At 43.3% G+C, this 25077-nt stretch overlaps 1 protein-coding gene across 5 annotated transcripts in view; it reads left to right on the forward strand.

Annotated features, from left to right (window-relative positions):
• Window positions 1-25077, forward strand: part of THSD4 (thrombospondin type 1 domain containing 4) — a 903119-nt gene that overhangs the window by 287423 nt on the left and 590619 nt on the right. The gene's annotated exons all lie outside the window — the stretch shown is intronic.

The following is a 25077-nucleotide window of genomic DNA, read 5'->3' on the forward strand; positions in this document are numbered from 1 at the left end:
TTCACTTGGCGCCTCCTCAATAAAAGGTGCTAAGTGGAGCCGCACTAATTGTGATCAGGTGCTACATGTTAATGCACAAGTGCGTGTGTTAATTCTAGAGGACATGCTGAGCATGCCCCTAACAATTAGTGCGTAGCACTTGCACTTGCTTCTGCTGTTAGTGTGCACTATTGCAAGAACTTAATGCACTTAAATAAAAGGCCCCCAGGTTTTTCTGAACAGTTTTTTTGAAAGTAAACAATCAGTGGAAACAGGTTTAGATGCTGATCAGGGTTTTGATCCTTTCTTCCTCCTACCTTCCCTTCTTGTGGACTTAATTGTCCCTATGAACCAGTGGCGTAGCCCAACCTGTTATATTGGGTGGGCCCACAGTTAAGATGCCTTCCAAAACTCCTCCCCCTTTGTCCTGCTTCTTCCTCCCTCTCCTCCACCTCTGGATCTGGTGTCCTCCCCCCCCCCCCACACACACACCCATGGCTCAGCAACTCTCCCCCTCCCCAGTCTACCTCAGCATCTTTGCGGGCGATGCTCATCCGCTGCCTGTGCTGGCCTTGCAGTCTTCCCTCTGCAGCATGCTACCAGAGAGAAAACAGGAAATGATGTCAGTGAGGGCAGAACGCAGCAGAGGGAAGCCTATGGGGCTGGCACAGGCAACAGATATGCATCGCTGCTGCTGCTGCCTGTGAAGATGCTGAGGTAGATTGGGGGTGCAGGGGAGTTGCCAGGCTGGATCTAGGGGTGGGAGAGAAGGAGAAAGGAGAGCAAGGCAGCTGCACTAAACTGTTTTGAGGGGCCAGACAGGGTGGGCCTGAGCCAACAGTGGGTGAGCCTGTACCCACCCATAGCTACACCACTGCTCTGAACCTTTCCTGGCATCTCTGACTCCTCATTAATCCTTTTGGCACCTGTTACTCCAAATGCACGCTCCTCTGAAAGAGTGCAACTTATTGTGAATAGTGCACAAGAGTGTATGCTCTTTCTGAACCCCCCCCCCCCACACTCTTAATGACGTTGTTCCATGACAATATACGGTAACTCCCCCCCCCCCCACAACTCCCAAATAAAACAATCATTCCCCAAAATGACATGAAATGGGAATTTTCTGGCTGCACGCCCCTACTGTAAACTTGTCTTTATACAAAGACGTTTTCTGACTAATTAATTTTACAGCTTACTTATGTTTGTTAAAACTATGCCTTTGAAGATGTGTCCAAGCAGGTTGTTGAAAAGTAGGCATGTCACTGCACATAGTTATCACCTCACATACTTTTTACACATGTATACCATAAAAGCCTTTTTCTCTGGGTAAAGCAAGGTTTACCTGCAGAAAAAATGTTTATAATTACCCCCCTTGAAGCTAAAATTAAGCTCAGTAATTGGATCTATGTTAAACTTAAATATGAACAAAATCACATATTTGTAAGATGAGCTAACCACAGTTGCAAAGCCTCTGGGATCGCACATCCTGTTATCAGTTTACCTTCCATACTTGGAATTTTTGGGATGAGAGGCAGACATCATTTAAAAGAAAAACAGAAAGTTGTTAAACTCCCTCTTCTCCCAGAGTCATAAAAGAAAAAGTATTTGAACAATACAAAATCAGCAATTGTTTCTGTAAGGATTGCATGCAGTGCATCACCAGATCATGCCAGAGGATCACAAGTTATGGATCACATTCCTAAATGTTACCAGCTCTCTCTGGGGAGCATTCTTTTGAAAGTTCACTGGCAGGCCTATGGGTACTCCTGTAACTAACACACTGATTTAAAAAATTGTCTCCATGAAGGGCAATTCTGTAACAAGGTGCTTATATTTTTGTCATCGTAGTTTTCTTCTGATTTATATAGGCTTACATTAGAAGCTGGTCTTAGAAATTGCGGGGCCCTGTGCAGTCAAGTTCAGTGGCCCCTCCCTGCTCGCACCTGCCACCATAAACCATAATTTATCAGAGTTTAAAAGGAGGTTTAGAGCTCTCAGAACCCCACCTCACTCCATATCTTGATGTGCATCCATCACGTTTCAGTAGAAAGCATCAGACATTGGCAGCAATTTTCATATCCCGTCAGTTGCTGAGACCAGAGCCTCCTCGCTGCTGCATCCTGTCCATGTGGAAACAAGAAGTGACATCAAAAGGGGCGGGACGTAGCAACGAGGAGGCTCTGGGCTTGGCAGCTGATGGGATATGAAAATCACTGCCGCTACCTGATGCTCATGGTACAGAGCAGGGAGGTGTTCCAAGACAGAGGACAGACGTGCCAGAGATGCAGGGTCCATAGGAGCACTGGGCCCTGTGCGACCTCCCCTGTTGCCCCTGCCTAAGATAGTCCCTGGCTATCTGTGTGCCTAAATGTACAGAACATTGACATTTACATAGCAAAATAAAACATAGCAACATAGCAAATGTTGGCAGATAAAGACCTGCACAGTCCAACCAGTCTGACCATCAAGGTGGCCAGAGTTGAATCTGGCACTGCACAGGGTCCACTTCAACATAATTTAACACTGGTATACTTGTTCTCTGTCTCTCCCTGCCAATTTTGGGGCACAGACTGTAGAAATCTGCCTGGCATCAGTCCTACTTCCCAACTACTAGAGTTGCTGTCGAAGGCTACTCTAGTCTTGATTCTGATCTGTTTTTGCCATTTACAACACCCAGACCATGGAAGTCTGCCCGGCATTAGTCTCATTCCCCAACTTTTGATGCTGCTGTCAAAGCTCACTCCAGTTATGAAGTCATTAAAGTTTTACTTTAATTGGATTTCATCCTTTTTCTATGTAGAGTCATATTTTCAAAACACTTAGACTTACAAAGTTCCATATGTAAATCTAAGTGCTTTGAAAATGAATCCCATACCTCTGGATTCTATATAGCACGACTGAAATTGCATGTTCAAATCCAGGCATATTCTGTATTTTCATGTGCAATTTAATTAGTTAACAAGCCGATCTGCACAGATAATTGCCACTTAGGCAATTATTGACACTAATTGGCTTTAATTAGAATTTACATGCACAACATGCTAGGTGTATTCTATAAAGTGGTGCACATTAATTCTAAGACGTGCAGCCAAAAAGGGGGCGTGGCCATGGGCATGGAATGGGCGGATCGTGGGCGTTACAAAAATTATGCACGTGGTTATAGAATACTCCTGCAGTACTCCTAACTTAGACGCCTATATTTATACCAGGTTTTACTTGATGTAAATTCCTATGACTAGGTTTAGGTGCACGTAAGGGCTCTTGGCATATTCTATAAACCGAGCCTAAAGTTAGGTGCGGTTTATACAGTACGTCTAAGAGGAAATTTTTTCTGTGCCGCTTTTTCAGATGCTATATATAGAATCTAGTCCATAGTGTTCCACAAAATTGTCATTTGGACACCTAAGTGGTATTCTGCAAATAGGCACTGTCAACCTCTCAAGGGAAAACTGGATTCGTGAGCCCTTGGACCACTGCCATAGAGCGGCAGTGGCAGGCAACACCCCCCAATCAGCACTGGGCTAAACACACCAACAAGACAGGGGCTGCAGATGTAGAGAAGCAAAGCAGGAACACACTGGACTAGAACACCAGGACTGAAACACAGGACTGGAACAAGACCACCTGCACTTGACCGCCGTTCCCTAGGGGTTGAGCCCCTAGGTGCGGGCAGCCGACAGGAGTTACAGGATACAGGAACACACACAGGGAATAGGACTCCAAAGCAAGCTTGATTAAACAGAGACCAGGAATCAGGACTCAGAACAGAGGGTACTTCCTCAGATAACAGGATACACAACAAGCTTGCACAAACAGGGACTGAGGGAAAAGGCAGAGGGGAACTAGAGACATAAAATAAGACAGACAAGGTAGAACACAAAGCTAGGCTACAACTACAAACTAATACCAGAGCAGTGGCGTTCCTAGGGGGGGCGGTGGGGGCGGTCCGCCCCGGGTGCATGCCGCCGGGGGGGTGCCGCGCATGCCTGCCCTCCGTTGTTCCATGCTTCTTCTCTGCCCCAGAACAGGTTACTTCCTGTTCCGGGGCAGAGAAGAAGCATGGAACAATGGAGGAGAGGCGCGCGCGGCACCCTCCCCTGGCGGCGTGCACCCGGCGGGGGGGTTCCTTCGCGGGGGTGTCCTTTCGCCGGGGGGGGGGGGGGTCTGCGCTGTATCGGGGGGGGGGGGGGGGGCGCTGCACCCGGGGGGCGGGGCGAATCGGCGATCCGCCCCGGGTGCCAGCCCCCCTAGGAAAACCACTGTACCAGAGCATTAACAGAAGGCTGAACACAAGGCAGCCACAAAACACACAGAGAAAAACACTGGAGAGAAACAGACTCACCACAGAGTACTGCAACCAGAGAGAACCATCCCAGGTGCAGTAAGGTGAGAGCTAATTACACACACACTGGCAGCAGCCAGCACAAGGAGACAGAGCAAGAACTACAAGTAAAAAGAATATAACAAACACCACTGACCAAACAGACACACTGAAGCAGAAGGCAGAAATGCCCACAGACAGAATCAAGCAGAAGTGCAACAGCATATCGACTGACCTATAGCGACGCAAAGGCAAACTTAGGAAGTTCCCAGGTGGTAATAAAGGCACTACAGGTGAGGTCACCAGCAGGGTGGGGCTTAGCAACAGAACAGCAGAGCACGGCTTGGCTGGAACAGGATCCCGGAATGGACTACACTGGACTGGAACGGATTTCAGGATTTGTACACAGGTTTCAGGATTTACACACAGATGTAGCTTGGCTGGAGGAACCCCAAAGCAAGTCCGACAGGGAATATAGTCACAATCGTGACAGGCACTCACATGGCACTATGGTATAAGGAGGGAAGTTGATATAATCGCAGCATGGGTGGGTCTGTGTGGCTGCTACATTTATACCAGATCTATGGCATGTGTAAATGTGAGTGCCTAAATGTATACTAAAATTGGGCACCCAGGTGTCCATATAGCATAGACTCTCACGCCGCATTACCAGGGTGCCTAAATGGAGGCACTTGTTCTAGACTTACCCCTAAGTGCCTTGTGGTGCAGTTAGTAGGTTGCTTGCCTACTACACCCACCACTTGAGTTCAAATCCCATGCTTGTGTGGAATTTCTAGCAGGTAGACAACCTTTAGCATTTGGGTTGCCCTCTTCCTGGGGTTGGTGGTCTGGGGCACCAATTTTGCTTTATTAGGATCTTTTTATTATACATCATTCATTTGACTGCTTTATTTTGTGTGTGTTTTTCCTTTCCTGTCAATATTACGGACTTCTTTTTCTGTGTTATTATTGATGTTTGTATTGTAAACTGCTGAGTTTTGTGTAAAGAAAGAAAAGTGGTATAGCAAGTGAAATAAATTATAAATGAGTACCCAGCCTTAATCGAAGGGTGTAAAGAGAATGGCATAGAGAAATCAATGGCAAACCACCTTGCTAACAGTATGCCAAAAAAACATCACTCAAATGCTGTACTCCCATAAGTTACTCCTTACTTGTGTTTACCTTTAAATAAACATCTGTTTGCTCCTTCAGGTCTGCTCTGTTGTATCTCTTACACAGTATTGCTGTACTGCTTTAGATTCATCTATCCTGTGCTGCAAAGAGAGGGAGGAAGTGGAGGGAGGGGGTGCCTTCAGGGCCAGCTCAAGGGGCTGTGGGAACCCAGAATCGATTTTTATGAGAGTAAAGGAATGCTCTCACCATTGTCAAAGCTGAGCCAGTCAGACAGCCTTTTAGTACCCAAAGAGGTATATTTTCAAAGCACTTAGCCTTACAAGGTTCCATAGTAACCTATGGAACTTTGTAAGTCTAAGTGCTTTTAAAATAAGCCTCTTAAGCTTTTGCACCCTGAGCCAGTCCCCCACCTGGCTCATGCCTTAAGATTGCCCTGGGTGCAGTCTAAAAATCAGAGAGAAAAGACAAAATCTCATGCATTGTAACTTAAGTCATTATAGAATGAACACTAAGGACATCCTTTTGTGGCACCTCTAAGAATTGCCACTATAGGTGCTGGTACTGTTGCTGGTCATACATATATACTGTATATATAGGACTGGTCCTTAACTTTAGCTGCTGTCCAGCACTTGTGAAGACTCGGCCCATAGATTCCTGAAGGTACAGATCATGGCTTTGACCTACAACTGCATAATGTTATCAGCCCTCTTGTAATATGATTTTGAATTTAAGGGGTGGGAGAATGAAAGAGCTGGTAGTTACAAGTCTTGGGAGTCAGGAACTGCCCCTTTCCAGCTGAGAACATATATATATTTCATAAATTCTAACGGCTTAGTTGTGTACACTTTGAGAGAGACAGTTTGATGGATTTCAATGGGATTACCCTGATTTTTTCAAGCTTTCATCTCTTGGTTTTTGTGTGATTTAAGATGTCAGGTGTCCTAAGCTAAAAGAACCTTCATTTTGACAGTCGCACAAGGATTTATGGGGAATGCGGAATAAACTGTTCTATTTCATGTGCAATGCCCGTGAGATGTAGACTATCTTTCTGCAGCTTCTTCTTTTTCTCTTTTTAAAGTAAAATGCAGGTGTAAAAGAACACATTTTTTTAAGGGGCCCTTTTACGAAGGGTAGCACTCACCAAAACAGCACTACCTCCGGGCACTCCCAAACACATATTTCCCACAGTAGAAAATAATTTTCTATTGCAGGGGGGGGGGTTCCCGGTAGTAATTGGCAGTGCGGCCACATTGGCACGTTCTGCCCGATTGCTGCCAAGTTAGTGTGTGAGTCCTTACCAGCAACTAAATAGGTGGTAAGGGAAAGGGGACTTGATATACCACCTTTCTGAGGTTATTGCAACTACATTCAAAGTGGTTTACATATATTCAGGTACTTATTTTGTACCAGGGGCAATGGAGTGTTAAGTGACTTGCCCAGAGTCAGAAGGAGCTGCAGTGGGAATTGAACGCAGTTCCCCAGGACCAAAGTCCACTGCGCTAACCACTAGGCTATTCCTCCACTCCTGTAAGGGCTCCTGTGGTAAATGGCCAGGTGCTGTGGCGCCTAAGAAAGCAAATAGAAAGTTAGGTATTGGTCCATGGTGTGATCACACCTCAAATATTGTGTTCACTTCTGGTTGCCGCATCTCAAAAAAAATGTGGAGGGGCATAATCGAACAGGGACAACCATCTCTAAGGGCGTCCATCTCTAAGGACATTCCGGCGAAGGGGCGGGGAAACCCGTATTATCGAAACAAGATGGACGTCCATCTTTCGTTTCGATAATACGGTCGGGGACGCCCAAATCTCAACATTTAGGCTGACCTTAGAGATGGTCGACCTAAATGTTGAGATGGCTGACCTTAGAGATGGTCGTCCCCAGTTTTCGGCCATAATGGAAACCAAGGACACCCATCTCAAAAACGACCAAATCCAAGCCCTTTGGTCGTGGGAGGAGCCAGCATTCATAGTGCACTGGTCCTCCTCACATGCCAGGACACCAACCAGGCACTTTGGGAGAACTGCAGTGGACTTCACAAATTGCTCCTAGGTGCATAGCTCCCTTACCTTGGGTGCTGAGCCCCACAACCCCCCCCCCCCACAACCCACTACCCATAACTGTACAACATTACCATAGCCCTTAGGGATGAAGGGGGGCACCCACATGTGGGTACAGTGGGTTTGGGGTGGGTTTTGGAGGGCTCACATTTACCACCACAAGTGTAACAGGTGGGGGGGGATGGGCCAGGGTCCGCCTATCTGAAGTGCACTGCACCCACTAAAAACATTCTCCAGTGACCTGCATACTGCTGTGATGGAGCTGGTTTTGACATTTGAGCCTGGCATAGAGGCTGGAATAAAATGTAAAAAAAAATTTTTTTTAGGGTGGGAGGGAGTTGGTGACCACTGTGGGAGTAAGGGGAGGTCATCCTCAATTCCCTCCGGTGGTCATCTGGCCAGTTCGTGCACCTTTTCGAGGCTTGGTCGTGAAAAAAAGGGACCAAATAAAGTCGACCAAATGCTGAGGGACGCCCTTCTTTTTTCCATTATCGGCCGAGGATGCCCATCTCTTAACCACACCCCCCCGTCCCGCCTTTGGTACACTGTCAACATGCCCTCTTGAACTTTGGTCGTCCCCGTGGCGGAAAGCAGTTGAGGACGCAAAATATCGGCTTTCAATTATGCTGATTTGGGCGACATCGGGAGAAGGACGCCCATCTCCCGATGTGTCGGAAGGTGGGCGTCCTTCCCTTTCGAAAATAAGCTAGATAATAGAATTAGGAAAGGTACAGAGAATGGCAACGAAAATGTTAAAGGGGATGGGACGACTTCCCTATGAGGAAAGGCTGAACAGCTAGGGCTCTTCAGCTTGGAGAAAAGACGACTGAGGGGAGATATGATAGAGGTCTCTAAAATAATGAGTGGAGTGGAACGGGTAGACGTGAATCGTGTGTTTACTCTTTCCAATAATACTAGGACTATGGGGCATGCGATGACGCTACAAAGTAGTAAATTTAATATGAATCGGAGAAAAATTTTCTTCACTCAACGTGAGTGGAGTTGAACTGGTAGATGTGAAGCGTCTGTTTACACTTTACAAAAATACTAGGACTAGGGGGCATGCAATGAAGCTACAATGTAGTAAATTTAAAACGAATTGGAGACAATTTTTCTTCACTCAAAGTGTAATTAAACTCTGGAATTCGTTGCCAGAGAATGTGGCAAAAGCGGTTAGCGTAGAAGGGTTTATAAAAGGTCTGGACGGCTTCCTAAAGGAAAAGTCCATAGACAATTATTAAATTGACTTGGGGAAAATCCACTGCTTATTTCTGGGATATGCAGCATAAAATGTACTGAACTTTTTTGGGATCTTGCCAGGTATTTGTAACCTGGATTGGTCACTGTTGGAAACAGGATGCTGGGCTTGATGGACTTTTGGTCTGTCCCAGTGTGGCAATACTTATGTACTTTTATAACTTAGCACCCGACCATTATTGCCGTAAATGGAAAGTCGGCTTTTTTTGCAGCCACACTAACAGGTGGCTGGCTGGAGCACATGGGAAAACCACGTGCTATAGCTACCACTGGCCACCTTTTAGCGCGCCTTCATAAAAGGGCCCCTTAGGGCCTCTTTTAGTAAACCATGCTAGCGATTCCCATGCTGCAAATGCGATGGAGCCCAGAATGGGAATTGCTAACTCGGTTTAGTAAAAGAGGCCCTTACTCTTCAAAGAAGCATCTTTACAATGAAGCCTTAATTGGCACAGGGAGCGTAAAGGGATTCAAGGTCTGGTTGAATGGCATTTATATGCACTTTTTTCTTGGCATCCCTCAGAAGTACAAAAGGACACCCACAACTCATTCCAAAATGTTCTCTAGAGCAGTTTTAGAGATCTGTAAGGACACCAGCCATTATTTTTCAGTTTGCAAATACACACACATTTTTGTAGGATGTGTGTCAGAGATTTTCTGACTCTTCTTTTGCTCTTTAAAAGTCAGCAGTATAACTGATTACAGATGTATTTATCTTTGGCAGGCTCTGCTACCCACAATAGCAGTTTAGACCTTAGAGTCTAGTAACAGACCAGAACAGACCAGTAACAGACCAGAAACCTGACAAATTGCTGAGTACAGCTCTATCATATATTCACTATCTACAAAAATAAAAATAATTAAAACTGTGCAACTTCTGTGTCTCAGTACGCCAGAGGAAACCAGTTATTAATAACTTGAAATGTGTGATTTTTGGACTGTACTACACAGCATTAAGGCTTAATAATATTGCATGCTGTTCTGTGTAGTAGGAGTAGCCTTGCTTTTAAAGAATAATTTTAAATATAAGCTCACTGGAAACTCAGAGTTGGAGGAACACAGTCCTAGCTGTAATTCTTGCTCATTGGGGGATGGATAAGTAGCAGGACTTTTTCCTGCTTGGACTTAGCCAGATCACTTATCCAAATAACTTAAAGCAAATATTTGGATGAATTATGCAGGTAAATCAGAGAGCTAAATATGCAGGCTTCAAGTTAGCTGCAGAAATTTTCAGATTAACATTAGGCTACTTATTTTTTACACTTTTATTTAGCCTCATGAATATCAGTACTACCTGGTTTTACTTTACACCATCCCCCCGATATTCAGCCAGCAGCGGTCAGTGTTTTTTTAAACGCTTACCTTTGACAGCTAGTTTAGCCCCCAGTATTCAGTGCCGGGCCAAGTCCGGACGCCAGCACTGAATATTGGGGACTAAATGAGGGTGAGCTGGCTGCCACGACCTCTTGAGCAGCCTTGCGGTACTGCAAGTACCACGAGAGGTCACGGCAGCCATTTTAACAAAGCTACTGCTAGGGGGGCAGGAGCAAGGGGGTTCACTCCTGCCTCCGATGCCTTGCTGGACCACCAGGGATAGGCTCTGGGGGGCCCTATCCTGACTGGGGGGTGGGGAGGTGGGGAATGCTGACCACGGAGGGTTTTTGTGTGTGGGGAGGTAGGAGGATGGAATCGAGGGGGACAAGAAACAGCTCTCCCCAGTCCAAGCACTCCCGGGTTCTATTGGCTCTCTTGAAGGACCTTAGCAAAGCTGAATCTCCCCCATGGTGCTAATAGCTCACCCTCTCCTTCCTGTGACTAAAGCTGGATCTCACTTGTGTCTGCACTGGAAGGAGGAAAGATTGGAGAACTATATAGCACTAAATTTTGACAAACATCCAGATGCTTTAGCTATCCCTCTGGCTTCTTGACAGTTAATTTACAAATCTCTAGAAACCAGAGCACATCTGACAGGCCCCCTAAACTTTAGCTTACCTACACCTTAATCTGGCTCTGGACCAATGTTATGCTGGCAGATGGTTCCAAAATTTCAAGCCCAGCCATTTTGTGTGTCTGTTTTCACTCCCCCCACTCTAGATTTTTTCTATGTATTTAAAAATGACAATAAGGTACCTTTTTAATTAAACTAGGAATTTTGTTTCCAAAATGAAGGCTAATGTTGCTGATAGCTTAGGCCAGATAGGAAATTCTAGGCAAAATGATGTTAGATTTTTTTCTTGGAAAAAATGTAATAAAGTATTTATGCTTCTTTCTTCAGTTTGACATAATTAAACTATTTTATCTGTTGTTGCTCCAACACAGATTTGTAGTTGAAAATCCAAATTAAAAATAATATCAACTGTTCCATTAAAACTATTAAATCAAAGCAAATTTTATATTGTAATGGAAATGTCAAAGTTGAAAATAAAGCCAAGAATGGGGAGGAGAATTGGATTAAAGAAAAAGGCGCAACAGCTGGACTCAGAGAAATACTGTTAGAAAAGAATACTTTGTTTTGTATAGAAAATAACATCATATTAAACATCAGAATAGCACTGGAAAATAATTCAAAAAAATATGATTAGAGCTTTTGACTTCAAGTTTTAACCAATAAATACCGAGCAAAGACACTATTGTAAAAAATTTAGGGGTCCTTTTACTAAGCTGCGGTAAAAGGGGGCCTGCGCTTGCATCAGCGTGTGTTTTTGATGCTCGCTGAGACCCTCTTTTATTGCACTGGGTAAAAGGCTGGCCATTTTGGGGAAAAAGAAATGGCCATGCGGTAAGTGAACCACTAACCGTAAGGCCATTTCGGTGGGGAGCCCTTACCGCCACCCATTGAGATTGCGGTAAGGGATCCCGTGCTAACCCGACTTTAATTGGGCAGAAATTTTAGCACTGCAAAAATCTAAAAAAATTACTGTAACACCAGAAATGGTGCATGCTGAGGGTGGGAACTTCTGCCGGGCTCCTGTGGTAGTTCGGCTGTAGCTCTGGATTGGCATGTGACAAGCCTGTTTGTTTATTTATGTGTTACATTTGTATCCCACATTTCCCACCTATTTGCAGGCTCAATGTGGCTTACATAGTACCGTAAAGGCATTCGCCAGTCCGGTAGAGAAACAAATACATGGTGATGTTGTGGTCGAATAAGATTCAAACACAATGGGGGTTGAGTAGATGGGAAGTTATATAATGTCCATTACGAGCTTTGGTTTTGATGTGTCGCAGGGTGTAGGCATTTAAGTTGGGTCGGTAGGGTATGCCCTTTTGAACAAGTTGGTTTTTAGTGATTTCCTGAAGTTTAGATGGTCGTAAGTTGTTTTCATAGCTTTAGGCAGTGCGTTCCATAGTTGTGTGCTTATATAGGAGATGCTGTTGCTGCACACCAACCCTGTAGTAAAAGGGCACTTTAAATACACATATACATCCAGATTCTATGCATTGTGCTGAGATTTCCATGCGGAAATCAAAACATATTCCATAACAATATGCATAAGCTAATTGGTTAACAGGCTAATCAGCGCTGATAATTGCCAATTAGCAAGCAATTATTGACATTGATTGGCATTCATTAGAATTTACACTCAGAACTGTCTAAGCATATTCGATTATGTGCTGCACATAAATTCAAAGTCACATTGTTGAAAAGGGGGCATAGCCATAGCCGTGGGCATGGACTGGGTGGGTTGTGGGCATTTCTAGAATTTATGTGCGTTGTTATAGAATACACGTGGTCTGCACCTAATTTAGGTGTCGGCATTTACACCAGGTTTTACTTAGTGTAACTGCTCATGACTAAATTTAGTTGTGCAGAACGGCGCAGAGCATATTCTATAAACCGTGTGGTAATTTAGGCTTATTCTATAAAGTATGCCTAAATTAAGGCATACTTTATGGAATGCGTTTAGGTGAATTTCATTTCAGCACTGAATTTTTAGGTATGATATAAAGAATCTAGTCCATAGGGGTGAATTCTATATATGGCGCCAAAAATATAGGCACAAAAAAAGCGCTATTCTATAAACTGCGCTTACATTTAGGTGCGGTTTATAGAATAGCACTTATGCCTGGGAATCACACCTAACGTTAGGCATGGTCATTTGTACTAACTGAAACGTGGTGCAAATGTACATGCCTAAATTGGGCATGCATCCCCCTTTATTCTATAGCAACGTGTGTAAACGCGAGGAATGCCCCCATTCCGCCCATGACCCTCCCATTTCTGTGTTCCTTTTATTTACTCGTGCATAAAATTTATGTGTGGATCCCACACCTAAATTTGCATGTGTAAATTCCAATTAAATCTAGTGTCAATAACTTTTTGTTAAAAAGCTAATTATTGGTGCTAAATAGCTTGTTATTCAATTAAATTGTGTGTGCAAATTGGGCACATGCTCAACACATGGAAACAATCATAAAGAAAATACAAATATGCAATAAGACAGACTAAAAGATCATACTATAAAACTAAAATAGGGACAGATTACAAAGGCATGAAGAAATTATACTAACTCGTGAACAAACTCGTAGACATCAACTTGGTCACTACATCGAATACAGACATCCCATCTGCAGACAAACTTGCCAAGTATTTCAATGAAAAAATTACAAACCTACGTAACACACTACCTCAGGACAACACTTAGATCTAAATCTTCCTTAACGAGCTGGCCCCAACCACTGGAGAATACCCAGCTGACCGATCCTGGTTAAAATTCGCCCTCCTTACCGTCAATGCAGTTGCACAGGTGATCAGCAGGTTCTCCAACACTCACTGTAAACTAGATACCTGTCCCAACTACCTAATGAAACCCGCCCCTGACCGCTTCGTAGCAGACCTCATATCCCACCTAAACTACATGCTTCAGCAAGGTCTCTTCCCTAAGGAAAATGGCAATTTCCTACTCACTCCGATACCAAAAGACACCAAGAAAAAACAAATGAAATCACTAACTACCATCCAGTAGCATCCATTCCATTGTCAGTCAAACTGATGGAAAGCATGGTAGCCAAACAATTTACAGATTATATAAACAAATTGTCAATATTACACGAATCACAGTCAGGGTTTCGCCCCCTCCACAGCACAGAAACAGTACTACTTACTCTCCTAGCCAAATTCAAGCAGGAAATAGCAATAGGCAAAAACATCCTTCTCCTCCAATTTGACATGTCTAGTGCATTCGACATGGTAAACCATAATATATTAATAAGATTACTAGATAAGTTCGGGATTGGTGGAAACATACTTAGCTGGATCAAGGGTTTCCTAACCACAAGAACATATCAAGTAAAATCAAACTCAAATATATCATCACCGTGGAAAGCAGACTGCGGAGTACCACAAGGATCACCACTATCACCGATCCTCTTCAACCTAATGATGACCCCACTAGCCAAGTCCTTATCCAACCAAAGCCTTAACCCTTTCATCTATGCAGACAATGTCACAATATTCATTACTTACAAATCTAAACTGACAGAAATCACCAACGAAATCAGGATCAGCTTGAACATCATGGACACTTGGGCAAATACATTTCAACTAAAATTAAACAAAGAAAAAAACACACTGTCTCATCCTCTTATCCCCACACAGCGCGGATAACCCCACTATTATCAACACTACTACTACTACTTAACATTTCTAGAGCACTACTAGGGTTACGCAGCGCTGTACAATTTAACAAAGAGAGACAGTCCCTGCTCAAAGAGCTTACAATCTAATAGACAAGTGAACAGTCGGTCCGATAGAGGCAGTCAAATTGGGGCAGTCTGGATTCACTGAATGGTAAGGGTTAGGTGCCGAACGCAGCATTGAAGAGGTGGGCTTTAAGCAAAGACTTGAAGACGGGCAGGGAGGGGGCTTGGCGTAAGGGCTCAGGAAGGTTGTTCCAAGCATAGGGTGAGGCGAGGCAGAATGAGCGGAGCCTGGAGTTGGCGGTGGTGGAGAAGGGTATTGAGAGGAGGGATTTATCCTGTGAACGGAGGTTACGGGCGGGAACGTAAGGGGAGATGAGGGTAGAAAGATAGTGAGGGGCAGCAGACTGAGTGCATTTGTAGTTAAGAAGGAGAAGCTTGAATTGAATGTGGTATCTGATCGGAAGCCAGTGAAGTGACCTGAGGAGAGGGGTGATATGAGTATATCGGTTCTGGCAGCATATGAGACGTGCAGCAGAGTTCTGAACAGATTGAAGGGGGGATAGATGGCTAAGTGGGAGGCCGGTGAGGAGTAAGTTCCAGTAGTCCAGGCGAGAGGTAATGAGAGCGTGGACACCCCAGATTACACCCTCCCTATCTCAGACAGCCTGAAAATCCTCGGTGTTACAATGGACCGCAACTTAAGACTAGAGAGCCAATTGACATCCACAACAAAGAAAATGTTCCATTCAATGTGGAAACTCAAACACGTGAAACAATTCTTCCCGAGGGGAACATTTTGCAACCTGATACAATCAATGGTACTAAGCCATGTAGACTACTGCAATGGAATTTATGCGGGATGCAAAGAACAAACCTTAAAGAAACTCCAGACCGCTCAAAACATGGCAACTAGGCTTATCTTCGGAAAATCGCTATTTGAAAGTGCAAAATCCCTTCGCAAAAAACTACACTGGCTCCCAATCAAAGAACGCATTGCTTTCAAAATCTGCACTATGGCTCACAATATTATCTATGGTGAAGCTCCAGGATACATGACAGACTTGATCGACCTACCAACTAGAAACACATCCGAATCAACAAGCTGCAAAGGACTCAAATACAAATCAACTTACGCGTCCAGTTTTTCCTACATAAGCACACAACCATGGCACGCATTACCAAAAGCCTTGAAAACTATGAAAGACCACCTAAACTTCCAGAAAACACTAAAAACTAAGTTATTATTCCAAGTTATTATTTATTTTTATACAATTTCCATTTTTGTATACCTGCTGTATACTTAATTCGAATTAGTTCATTTTAATTGGTTATATGTTTCTTATCATATAGTTCTTCTTGTGGAATGGAAGTTACATTATATTTTGTAATGACTTTGGATGGATGTTTTACTTAAAATTAATAAATAAAAATAAAAAGGCAAACCCTACCGATCCAACATAAATGCCTGATCTTTGCAACACAACAAAACTAAAGAACGTAATGGACATAACACAACTCTTCCGTTGTACGATTCCCTAGTGTGGCTGTGCCACATGACCTTTATCTTACCACAACATCACTTTGTATTTGTTTACACCGGAGTCTGTAACGCCTCTCCAGTACTATGTAAGCCACATTGAGCCTACAAATAGGTGGGGAAATGAAATGGGGGATATAAATGTAACAAATAAATAAGAAAGAAAGAAGATAAAAACAGCCATGCTGAGTCAGACCAAGGTCCACTGAGCCCAGCATCCTGTCTCCAACAATGGTCAGTCTGAGTCGCAAGTACCCAGCAGATCCCAATAAGTAGATTTATTTCTCATAGCTCTTTTCTTGTGACAAACAATGGCTCTCCAAAGTCTTCCTAGTTAATTTTTTTTAATTATAAGAATTTAAATTTACAAGCAATAAAATAACTTGCCAGAAATACAGAGAAAGTAATACATAAGAATTATTTCAATCAGGTAATTCTATACTCTTCCTTAGACCACAAAATAGGGAGAGTGAAACAAGACAAGGAGATCAATTAAACAACAATAAACAAAAAAAAAGTGGTATTAACCTGATTATCCCGTTATTATTTATCTGAATCATTATTCCACATTGATCGTCTAGTTGGCTTCTTCAAATCCAAAACGATGTATATTCAATTTATTTCATTGGAAATATACTTATTGTGCAATATTAGTAGAAACAATACACCTAATTTCATTTTTTCTCTTTTAAAACCAGAAATTATTTAACAATGCGAACACTTGAGTCTCTAATCCAATTCCCACTGATTAAGGTAATCACAGTTTCACAGGCTTCACTCCTTTTTGAATTAACGTTACTAAGTAATAATTTATATTACTAAGAGGAATCATTACAAAGGAAAATAACAAAAATTTCAGGAAATATTTCTGTGGAAATCTTTAGGAGTCATACCCGGAACTCTGGGGAAACAACAATCTCAATATTAATCATCTGTAATAATATTCATTTTGTTCAAGTTTCTGGTCTATTATCATTTTCAAAATCTTAACTGTTTCCTACTCCTGTAGAACTTCATTTGCTGTATCAATTTTTCTTTCTCAAAGAGTTCGATTAGGTTATCCATGTAGCTCACTAATAAGATTATATCTGAAGCAAAGTTATTTACTACCACCGTTAGGTCCTGGCGCGCCTTCCAGACGATATTCAATGTAACCTCCACGGGAGCCAAAAACTCCAAGCTGATAGCTCTTATGGGTTTAGGAGTGGCACCGCCGACTTGGGTTCAGCTGTAAACGACTTCTGTCTCAGCATGGACTCCTAACTCACTCCTCCACTCCTTTGAACATGGTGGTTAAATGATTCGGGAGCGATGAAGTTGTTTCCAGGTCCAAGAGCATTGATGCTCCTTCGCTGGCGCTAATCAAAGGACTCACCAACCAGGGGCGTATCTGAACTGCGGCGGTAGGGGGGGCCAGGGCCAGAGAGGGGGGGCACATTATAGCCCCCCCCCCCGCCGCCGCCGCCGCCGCCATTGCCGATCCCCCTCCCCCCAGCCGCTGCCATTGCTAACCCTCCCCCTCCGTTGCTCGCCTACCTTCGCTGGCGGGGGACCCCAACCCCCGCCAGCCGAGGTCCGCGTCCTCCTGCCGCTGCCGGCTGCCTTTGGTCCTTTCATTCTTCCATTGAAGCTGGCGCCGACGAAAAAGTTTCTTTTGAATCTGACGTCGCTGCACGTTGCACGTTGTACGTGCAGGACGTCAGACTCAGAAACAATTTCTGAGTCTGACGTCCTACACGTACAACGTGCAGCGACGTCAGACTCAAAAGAAACTTTCGTCGGCGCCAGCTTCAATGGAAGAATTAAAGGACCAAAGGCAGCCGGCAGCGGCAGGAGGACGCGGACCTCGGCTGGCGGGGGTTGGGGTCCCTCGCCAGCGAAGGTAGGCGAGCAACGGAGGGGGAGGGTTGGCAGCGGTAGGGGGGTCCAGGGCGAAATCTGCGGGGGCCCAGGCCCCTGAGGCCCCACGCAGATACGCCCCTGTCACCAACCCAGTCATCTGTTGGCAGCTCATCGCGCAGCGGCCCCATACCGTTGCTGACACCCGATTGTCCCCTTCCTCTCAGTTAAGGTAACTGCAGTTGCAGAGAGGAAATTTCAAGTAAACAAAGACAGAACTTCAGAGGACAGCTGGGCCGTTGAGCATACAAGCTTCAGATCGCCATCTTTCCACTCTCCCTAGTTTGGGACACTCTTTGTCTGGTTTCTCCTCAGAGGCCTGTCTAATATGGGTAACCCTTCAGCATAGCCCTCATTGAAACACAGAAGCCCCTCCACCACTGCAAGGTGCTTCCTGGTTAATTTTTAATGGACATTTCCTCCAGGGAACTTGTCCAATCCTCTTTTGACTCCCACTATGTTGGTTGCCTTGACCATATCCTCAGGCAACAACATTCTCTACAGATTCATTATGCAGTGCATGGAAAAAAAACAAAACAAAACACTTTCTACTGCTTGTCATTAGTTCCATGGAGTGTTCTCTTGTTTTTGTGCTGTCTTTACAGGTTGACAACCATTCCCTATTAATCTGTTCTTTCTCACTTATTATCAAATCTGGCATGAAAGGCTTAGCTTCCGTGATTTTTTTTGTAATTCTTGTGTGCTACTGGAAGTAAATAAAAGGTACATGTATCTGTATTTGAATAGGCTTTTTGCAGAATATCTCAGATAGTGCTGAGGATATTAAAGGAAAATTATCCCCATAAACATGACTGAAATTTATTTATTTGTTACATTTGTATCCCACATTTTCTCACATATTTGTAGGCTCAGTGTGGCTTACATAATTCCGTAGAAGTGGTTACAACTCCAGTGAAATGGATACAAGGCTGTTGTTGTTGATTACTTAAGGGAAGCTAAAGTGGGTTAACCACGTAAGAGATCGTGAGATGGAAGTGAAGAGTTATGTTCCTGACGTGTTTCAGTTATGTTATGTTGCAGTAATCGGTGATTATGTCGGATCAGTGGGATATGCTTTTTTGAAGAGATGAGTTTTCAGGTTTCTGCAAAAGGTTAGGTGGTCGTTTGTGGTTTTCAGCAAATAGCAGCAAGATCAGAAAAAAAATTAATTTAGAGGTCCATCATAGACAGTTCTTATGCATAAGGCTCACCAAAGTTATAATCACAGGTCCAATTCTTGTTTCTGTATTTTTTGAGAAGTACCAGTGTTATGAAGTTTTAATATGAAGACTTAATTTATTGATAAAATGTTTGCGCATATGAATATATATTTCTCAAAAAATATAAAAAGAATAGGACCTATGATTAGAAGTTTGAGCCTTATGCAAAAGATGAATTGTCTATGGCTTATTAATCTATGATGTCCTTTAAATTAATTTTTTTCTAATCTTGCTGCTATTCAGTCATGTTTATGGGAATAATTTTTGATTGATTTTGGATTTTGCAGCATTACTTCGTGCCTTGGGGTTCTGTGAAATTTCTCTTTGAGGATATTAATGGAGCATCTTTAGTAGTTCCTTCTGAGCATTTCATATATCTTCTTCAAGGTCATAGTGCATATGCATTTTGTGTTTTGTTTTGTTTTTGAGATGCTTGTCTCTTCAACATCTGTTTTTATACCACTTGCCATTTGGGGTTATTCTATAATTTGGCTTCAAAGAAGGAAATGATTAGGGGGGAATTAAGCCTAAAGTGAAGAGGAGGAAGCTTGATCATCATTTTGTTAGAGGACATTAAAAGAGTTCAAAATATAAGATGAAAGTATCACTGTGCCCTTTCACTTCTCTTTAGAATCACATTCGTCTTTGAAATTATTATATATCCTGTTTATAGTACTTCAAATAGTTTGTGTTATACAGTTAAAATATTTTTTTCAGGATATTAATTGAGAAATGAATCACCACTGAATACAACATACTGCTATCCAGTTAATATTTATAAAATGTTATTACCAAAGAGATCTAACAATCCATAGAAGGACAGATTGTATAACACTGTAAGAATATGTTTCATAATACCAGATAAAATCTTTAATTATTACACAAGAGTTATGGTTGTTGGATATACAACAAAGCAGTTCTGTAAATATATGATAAGCGAGCTTGGTTAATAACATCAGGAAATCCAACAAATGTCCTACTTAATAATCTTAATATAGTGAACTGTTCCAGTGCTTTCCCCCCAAAAGTCACTCAGTTTCTTGTTCAAAGATAGGAAACTTCTTTTGCAAGTACAAAACCTACCACCACTTTCCATTAGGACAGAGGTCCTCAAATCCAGTCCTCGAGGTCTACAACCTACTTTCTAAAATGAATATGTATGAGATCTTTTTGTATTCACTGCTTCCACTGCATGCAGATAAATCTCATACATATTCATCGTGGACATTTTGAAAACCAGGCTCAGTTGTTGATCTCAAGGACTGGATTTGAGGACCCCTGCATTAGGGCTATACTAGACCAGTGTTTTGGGCGTATCATTTTCTAGAATTTTGTTTGACTGAACAGTCATTTCTAGCAAAAGTAGTGGGCTCAATATTCAAAATGATTTAACTGGACAGAGGTCTGGGATTTGCAATGACTATGTCCTGCTATTTGTTTCCTTTCTCTAATGGAATTGTATTTTTCTCCTTTGCCTTCTTCTTTCTTGATATATACTGTAGATATCATCATGGGGCCCTTTTACTAAGCAGTGGCAAAATCTGAGCTTAACGTGTGCTAATGTGGGACTTTCCTGTGTGCTAAGCCCAGACTTACTGTGGTAGTACATTAAATACATTTGTTTTTTGCACATCCTCTACTACTTTTTTCATTAGCATGTGAGACTTACAAAAAAATAATGTGGGACTACCTTTTACCTCTAATTTAGGAGGTGCTAAGTGCTCCTGCATTAAGTCCACATTATCCAGTTAGGACTAGATTCTATAAATGACACTGAAAAAGTCATCATGGAAAAAACAAGCACTATTCTATAACCCATGCCAAACATTAGGCATGGTTTATAGAATATGCATAGTGCCTAGACCAATGACTGAATTTAAGCACAACCATTTATGCCAAGTAAAACGTGGTGTAAATGCCCATGCCTAAGTTAGTCATTGATCGGGCATATTCTATAATGTGTGCATAATTTCTAGAAATGCCCATGACTCACACATGCCCCTCCCATGGCCATGCCTCCTTTTGAGATCTGTGCATTAGAATTTCCAACAGTGGCTAATCCAGGTCACAAGTAACTGGCAAGAACCCCAAAAAGTACAATATATTTTATGCTGTTTATTCTAGAAATAAGCATTGAATTTTCCCCAAGTCCATTTTAATAATGGTCTATGGACTTTTCCTTTAGGAAGCCATCTAAACCTTTTTTAAACCCTGCTAAGCTAACGGCTTTTACTATATTCTCTGGCACAAGAATTTTTCACCAAGTTGGTGTAAATCCTTTTGGGCACGAATCCTGACACTAAGCGCTATTCTATAAACAGCGTCCAACTCTGAGTGCCATTTATAGAATAGCGCATAGTGCTAATTTTTATCAGTGCCGATTTTTTTTGTCACCGCATGCAGAATTTAGCCCATAATGCTTATATCACAGTTAGATTCCTCACCCCAGCATTATAATACAATGGCCCAAATTTTAGAAGCATCCCTACATTGTAAATGATAGCACTGAAATATCTGGAGAGACTCAGAAGCATAAATGCCATTTCAGAACAGGGGCCATTCACATGTGAGGAAGCAAATCATATACAGATGTCAAAGCAAGGTGGGTAGGGTGGGGAGAGGGAGTTCTTGGGAAGTTCTACAATACAGACATGAATTCTCAATTTCACATAGGGAATCCATATCTATACTGAAAAAGATAGATGTTGGTATTTACTGCTGCCCCAAAGCATGTCTCAGTACCTGCTATAAGGGGTAGCTTTAAGTCCCTACGTTTGGGCCCTTATGATCACCCTCCTGATGTCCATCCCTACAACATCACTCCCCTAATCACCAAGGCATCTGTTCCCCCCCTGCAGCAGCAGCAGCAGCACCTCCGTCCCCTACCACCACAACCACCCTGATGGCAGCCTTCCCTCGATGGTAGTTTCTCTGATGGCCCCCTCCCTGTGGCAAACCCCTCCATGTGTGGGCAATCCACTATTTAGACTTACTGGCGGTCTCTGGGGTCTAAAAGGGTGAGAGCAGTGCTCACTCACTCACTCACTCCTGTCTAGATTATTGGGGCTTTCAAAATGGCCACCAAGACCTCTAGAGGTAATATTTTGGTATTACTGCTAAGGGCCAGGCGTTCCTAAAGGGGCATTTTGCAATGGAAGTTTGACCCCATCTGTAATACTGTGATATTACTACTAGAGGTCTTGGTGGCCATTTTGGAAGCCTTGATTTTTGAAGTGGGAGTGAGTGGGCATTTCTGACATCCCACAAGACAGCAGGGGCCCCATGGTAATCACAGGGAGTGGGTTGGGGGATGGGTTTTGCTGGAAGTCTGCATTTGCCACCATATATTAGGAGGTTGCCCATATGTGGGGTAGAGGGTTTCCCACAGGAGGGCTACAAGGGGGTTGCCATTAGAAAGGCTGTCATCGGGGGGTGGGGGGGGGATTGGGAGATTGTTGCTGTGAAGGAGGGAGAGAACAGATGCCTTGGGAAGGTGCAGGAAGCCATTTTGACACAGGACCTAGTAGAGGCATTACTCCTGCCTCTACTAGCCACCAATGACATAGTAAGCCCAGGAGGAGGGTTGCCGCATATGGGTGAGTCCTGGAGGTGGCTCTTTCTGGTCAGGAGGAAGGAGTGGGTGCTGTGAGGCAGAGCTAATTTTGTTCTTGGCTTTGATTTTGCACACAGATTCGGTTTCAGCTGAAAATGAAAATCCAGATTTTGGTTGGGCTCTAGTTCCCAGCATCCCCCACCCTCTCCATGCAAAAAGGGAGGAGTGGCCTGGTGGTTAGGGTGGTGGACTTTGGCACTGAGAAACAGTTCAATTCCCACTTCAGGCACAGGCAGCTCCTTGTGACTCTGGGCAAGTCACTTAACCCTCCATTGCCCCATGTAAGCCACATTGAGCCTGCCATGAGTGGGAAAGCACGGGGTACAAATAAAATAGAAAATGTAGTTCCTGATGTTACTCTTAAGTCTAATTGTAATGTGGAGGGGCATAATCAAATGTCACCACCAAAATAGATCACCACCAATCTATTTTGGCGGCGGCGCAACAGCTGGCCAGAACCATATTATCGAAAAAGATGGCCGGCCATCTTTTTTTCGATAATACAGTTTAGCCCGGCCAAATGCCAGAGTTCGCCGTGTTTGAGATGGCCGGTTTTGTTTTTCAGCGATAATGGAAAAAAATGCCAGCGATCTCAAACCCGGCGAAATCCAAGGCATTTGGTCGTGGGAGGAGCCAGCATTTGTAGTGCACTGGTGCCCCTCACATGCCAGGACACCAACCGGGCACCCTAGGGGGCACTTCTAAAAATTGTAAAAAAATATACAAATACCTCCTAGGTGCATAGCTCCCTTACCTTGGGTGCTGAGGCCCCCAAATTCCCCACAAGCCCACTCCCCACAACTCTACACCATTACCATAGCCCTTAAGGGTGAAGGGGGGCACCTACATGTGGGTACAGTGGGTTTGGGGGGGGGGGTTTGGAGGGCTCAACACTTAGCACCACAAGTGTAACAGGTAGGGGGGGATGAACCTGGGTCTGCCTGCCTGAAGTGCACTGCACCCATTAAAAACTGCTCCAGGGACTTGCATACTGCTGTCAGGGAGCTGGGTATGGCATTTGAGGCTGGCAAAAAAGGTTTTTATTTTTTTTAGTGTGGGAGGGGGTTGGTGACCACTGGGGGACTATGGGGAGGTCATCCCCCATTCCCTCGGGTGGTCATCTGGTCATTTGGGGCACCTTTTTGAGGCTTGGTTGTGAAAATAAAAGGACCAAGTAAACCCGGCGAAATACTGAGTAACACCACTTTTTTTCCATTATCTGAAAAGCTGGCCTTCTGGTAGCCATGCCCATGCCCGCCCTTGTCCCGCCTTCGCTACACTGCCGACACGCCCCCTTGAACTTTCGCCGGCGCGGCGACGGGAAAGCGGCGATGCTGTCAAAAAAGCTGCTTTCGATTATACCGATTTCGCCGCTTTTGACAGATCGCCGGCCATCTCCCGATTTATGTCGGGAAATGGCCGGCGATCACTTTCGAAAATAAGCCTGATAGTAATAGAGAGATAGCCTAATACAGTTAAATTTACCTTAATGTAACAATTGTGTTCCATTCTATACAGTGAGTTCTCTTCCCCCTCAAAGTATTGAGCCCAAGGCAGTTCTGCATTTCACTTTTCCCTAGTGACAGCACTGTAAAACAGAAATAGCAAAGTCATATGCCATAAGGATCCTTCATTCCAAATGAACATGTTCCAGAAAGGCCTGTCTAACTCCTTCGCCTGTGAACACCTGGTCTTCTTTCACAGACTGCAACCCATTTTATTACAGAATGTATTTCTGTTTCCAAAACTTGGTTTTCTTCTGTTCCTAGAGTGATGAAAGCATTAAAAGAACAGAAGCATGAAGACGTGTAAGCTAGTAAGCTGTCAAAAGGATGCAGGAAAGAAATAATTACATTTCATGGAGGAAATAATGTTGAATAACTAGTTTTGCAGATATTCCCTTGGATATTTTAAAGTCTTGATCAATACTGTTTGTTCCATGTGTTTTTTTTAAACTAAACCCAAGAATATGCTCGCAAAACTGGGCAAAGGAAATCAAACACGATTGTCTTATTTATTATTAGTATTATTTTTGGAAACAGAGAACATAAAAGCATTTTTCTTGCCTGTTGAATTTGTGATGAGGTCTAATCAGATTTCTGGGCAGCAAATAATAGTGGAATGATTCCAGGTCTGCGGAATGGAATGCACTTTTGCTGGACTAAGTTACTGCTTCAAGATGTCCATCGACACTGGGCTTTGGAAAAAAAGAATGGGCTCCAAATCAGTGTTTTCTTTTAAAATTGCTATCAGCAAAAAACATTTTGAAAATTAGTTAGTAAGTACTTTAATACCAATTGAAAATATTTCCTAAGTTTGTGGCTAGCATTCAAAATGTCTGTTCAGGCATTCTGTTCTGATTGGAATTGTTTAACATTTATGATCTCAAATTGTTAAGTTGCATGAAAAGGAATTTG

This window comes from Microcaecilia unicolor, chromosome 1 (assembly GCF_901765095.1).
Source record: "Microcaecilia unicolor chromosome 1, aMicUni1.1, whole genome shotgun sequence".
Taxonomy (NCBI): domain Eukaryota; kingdom Metazoa; phylum Chordata; class Amphibia; order Gymnophiona; family Siphonopidae; genus Microcaecilia; species Microcaecilia unicolor.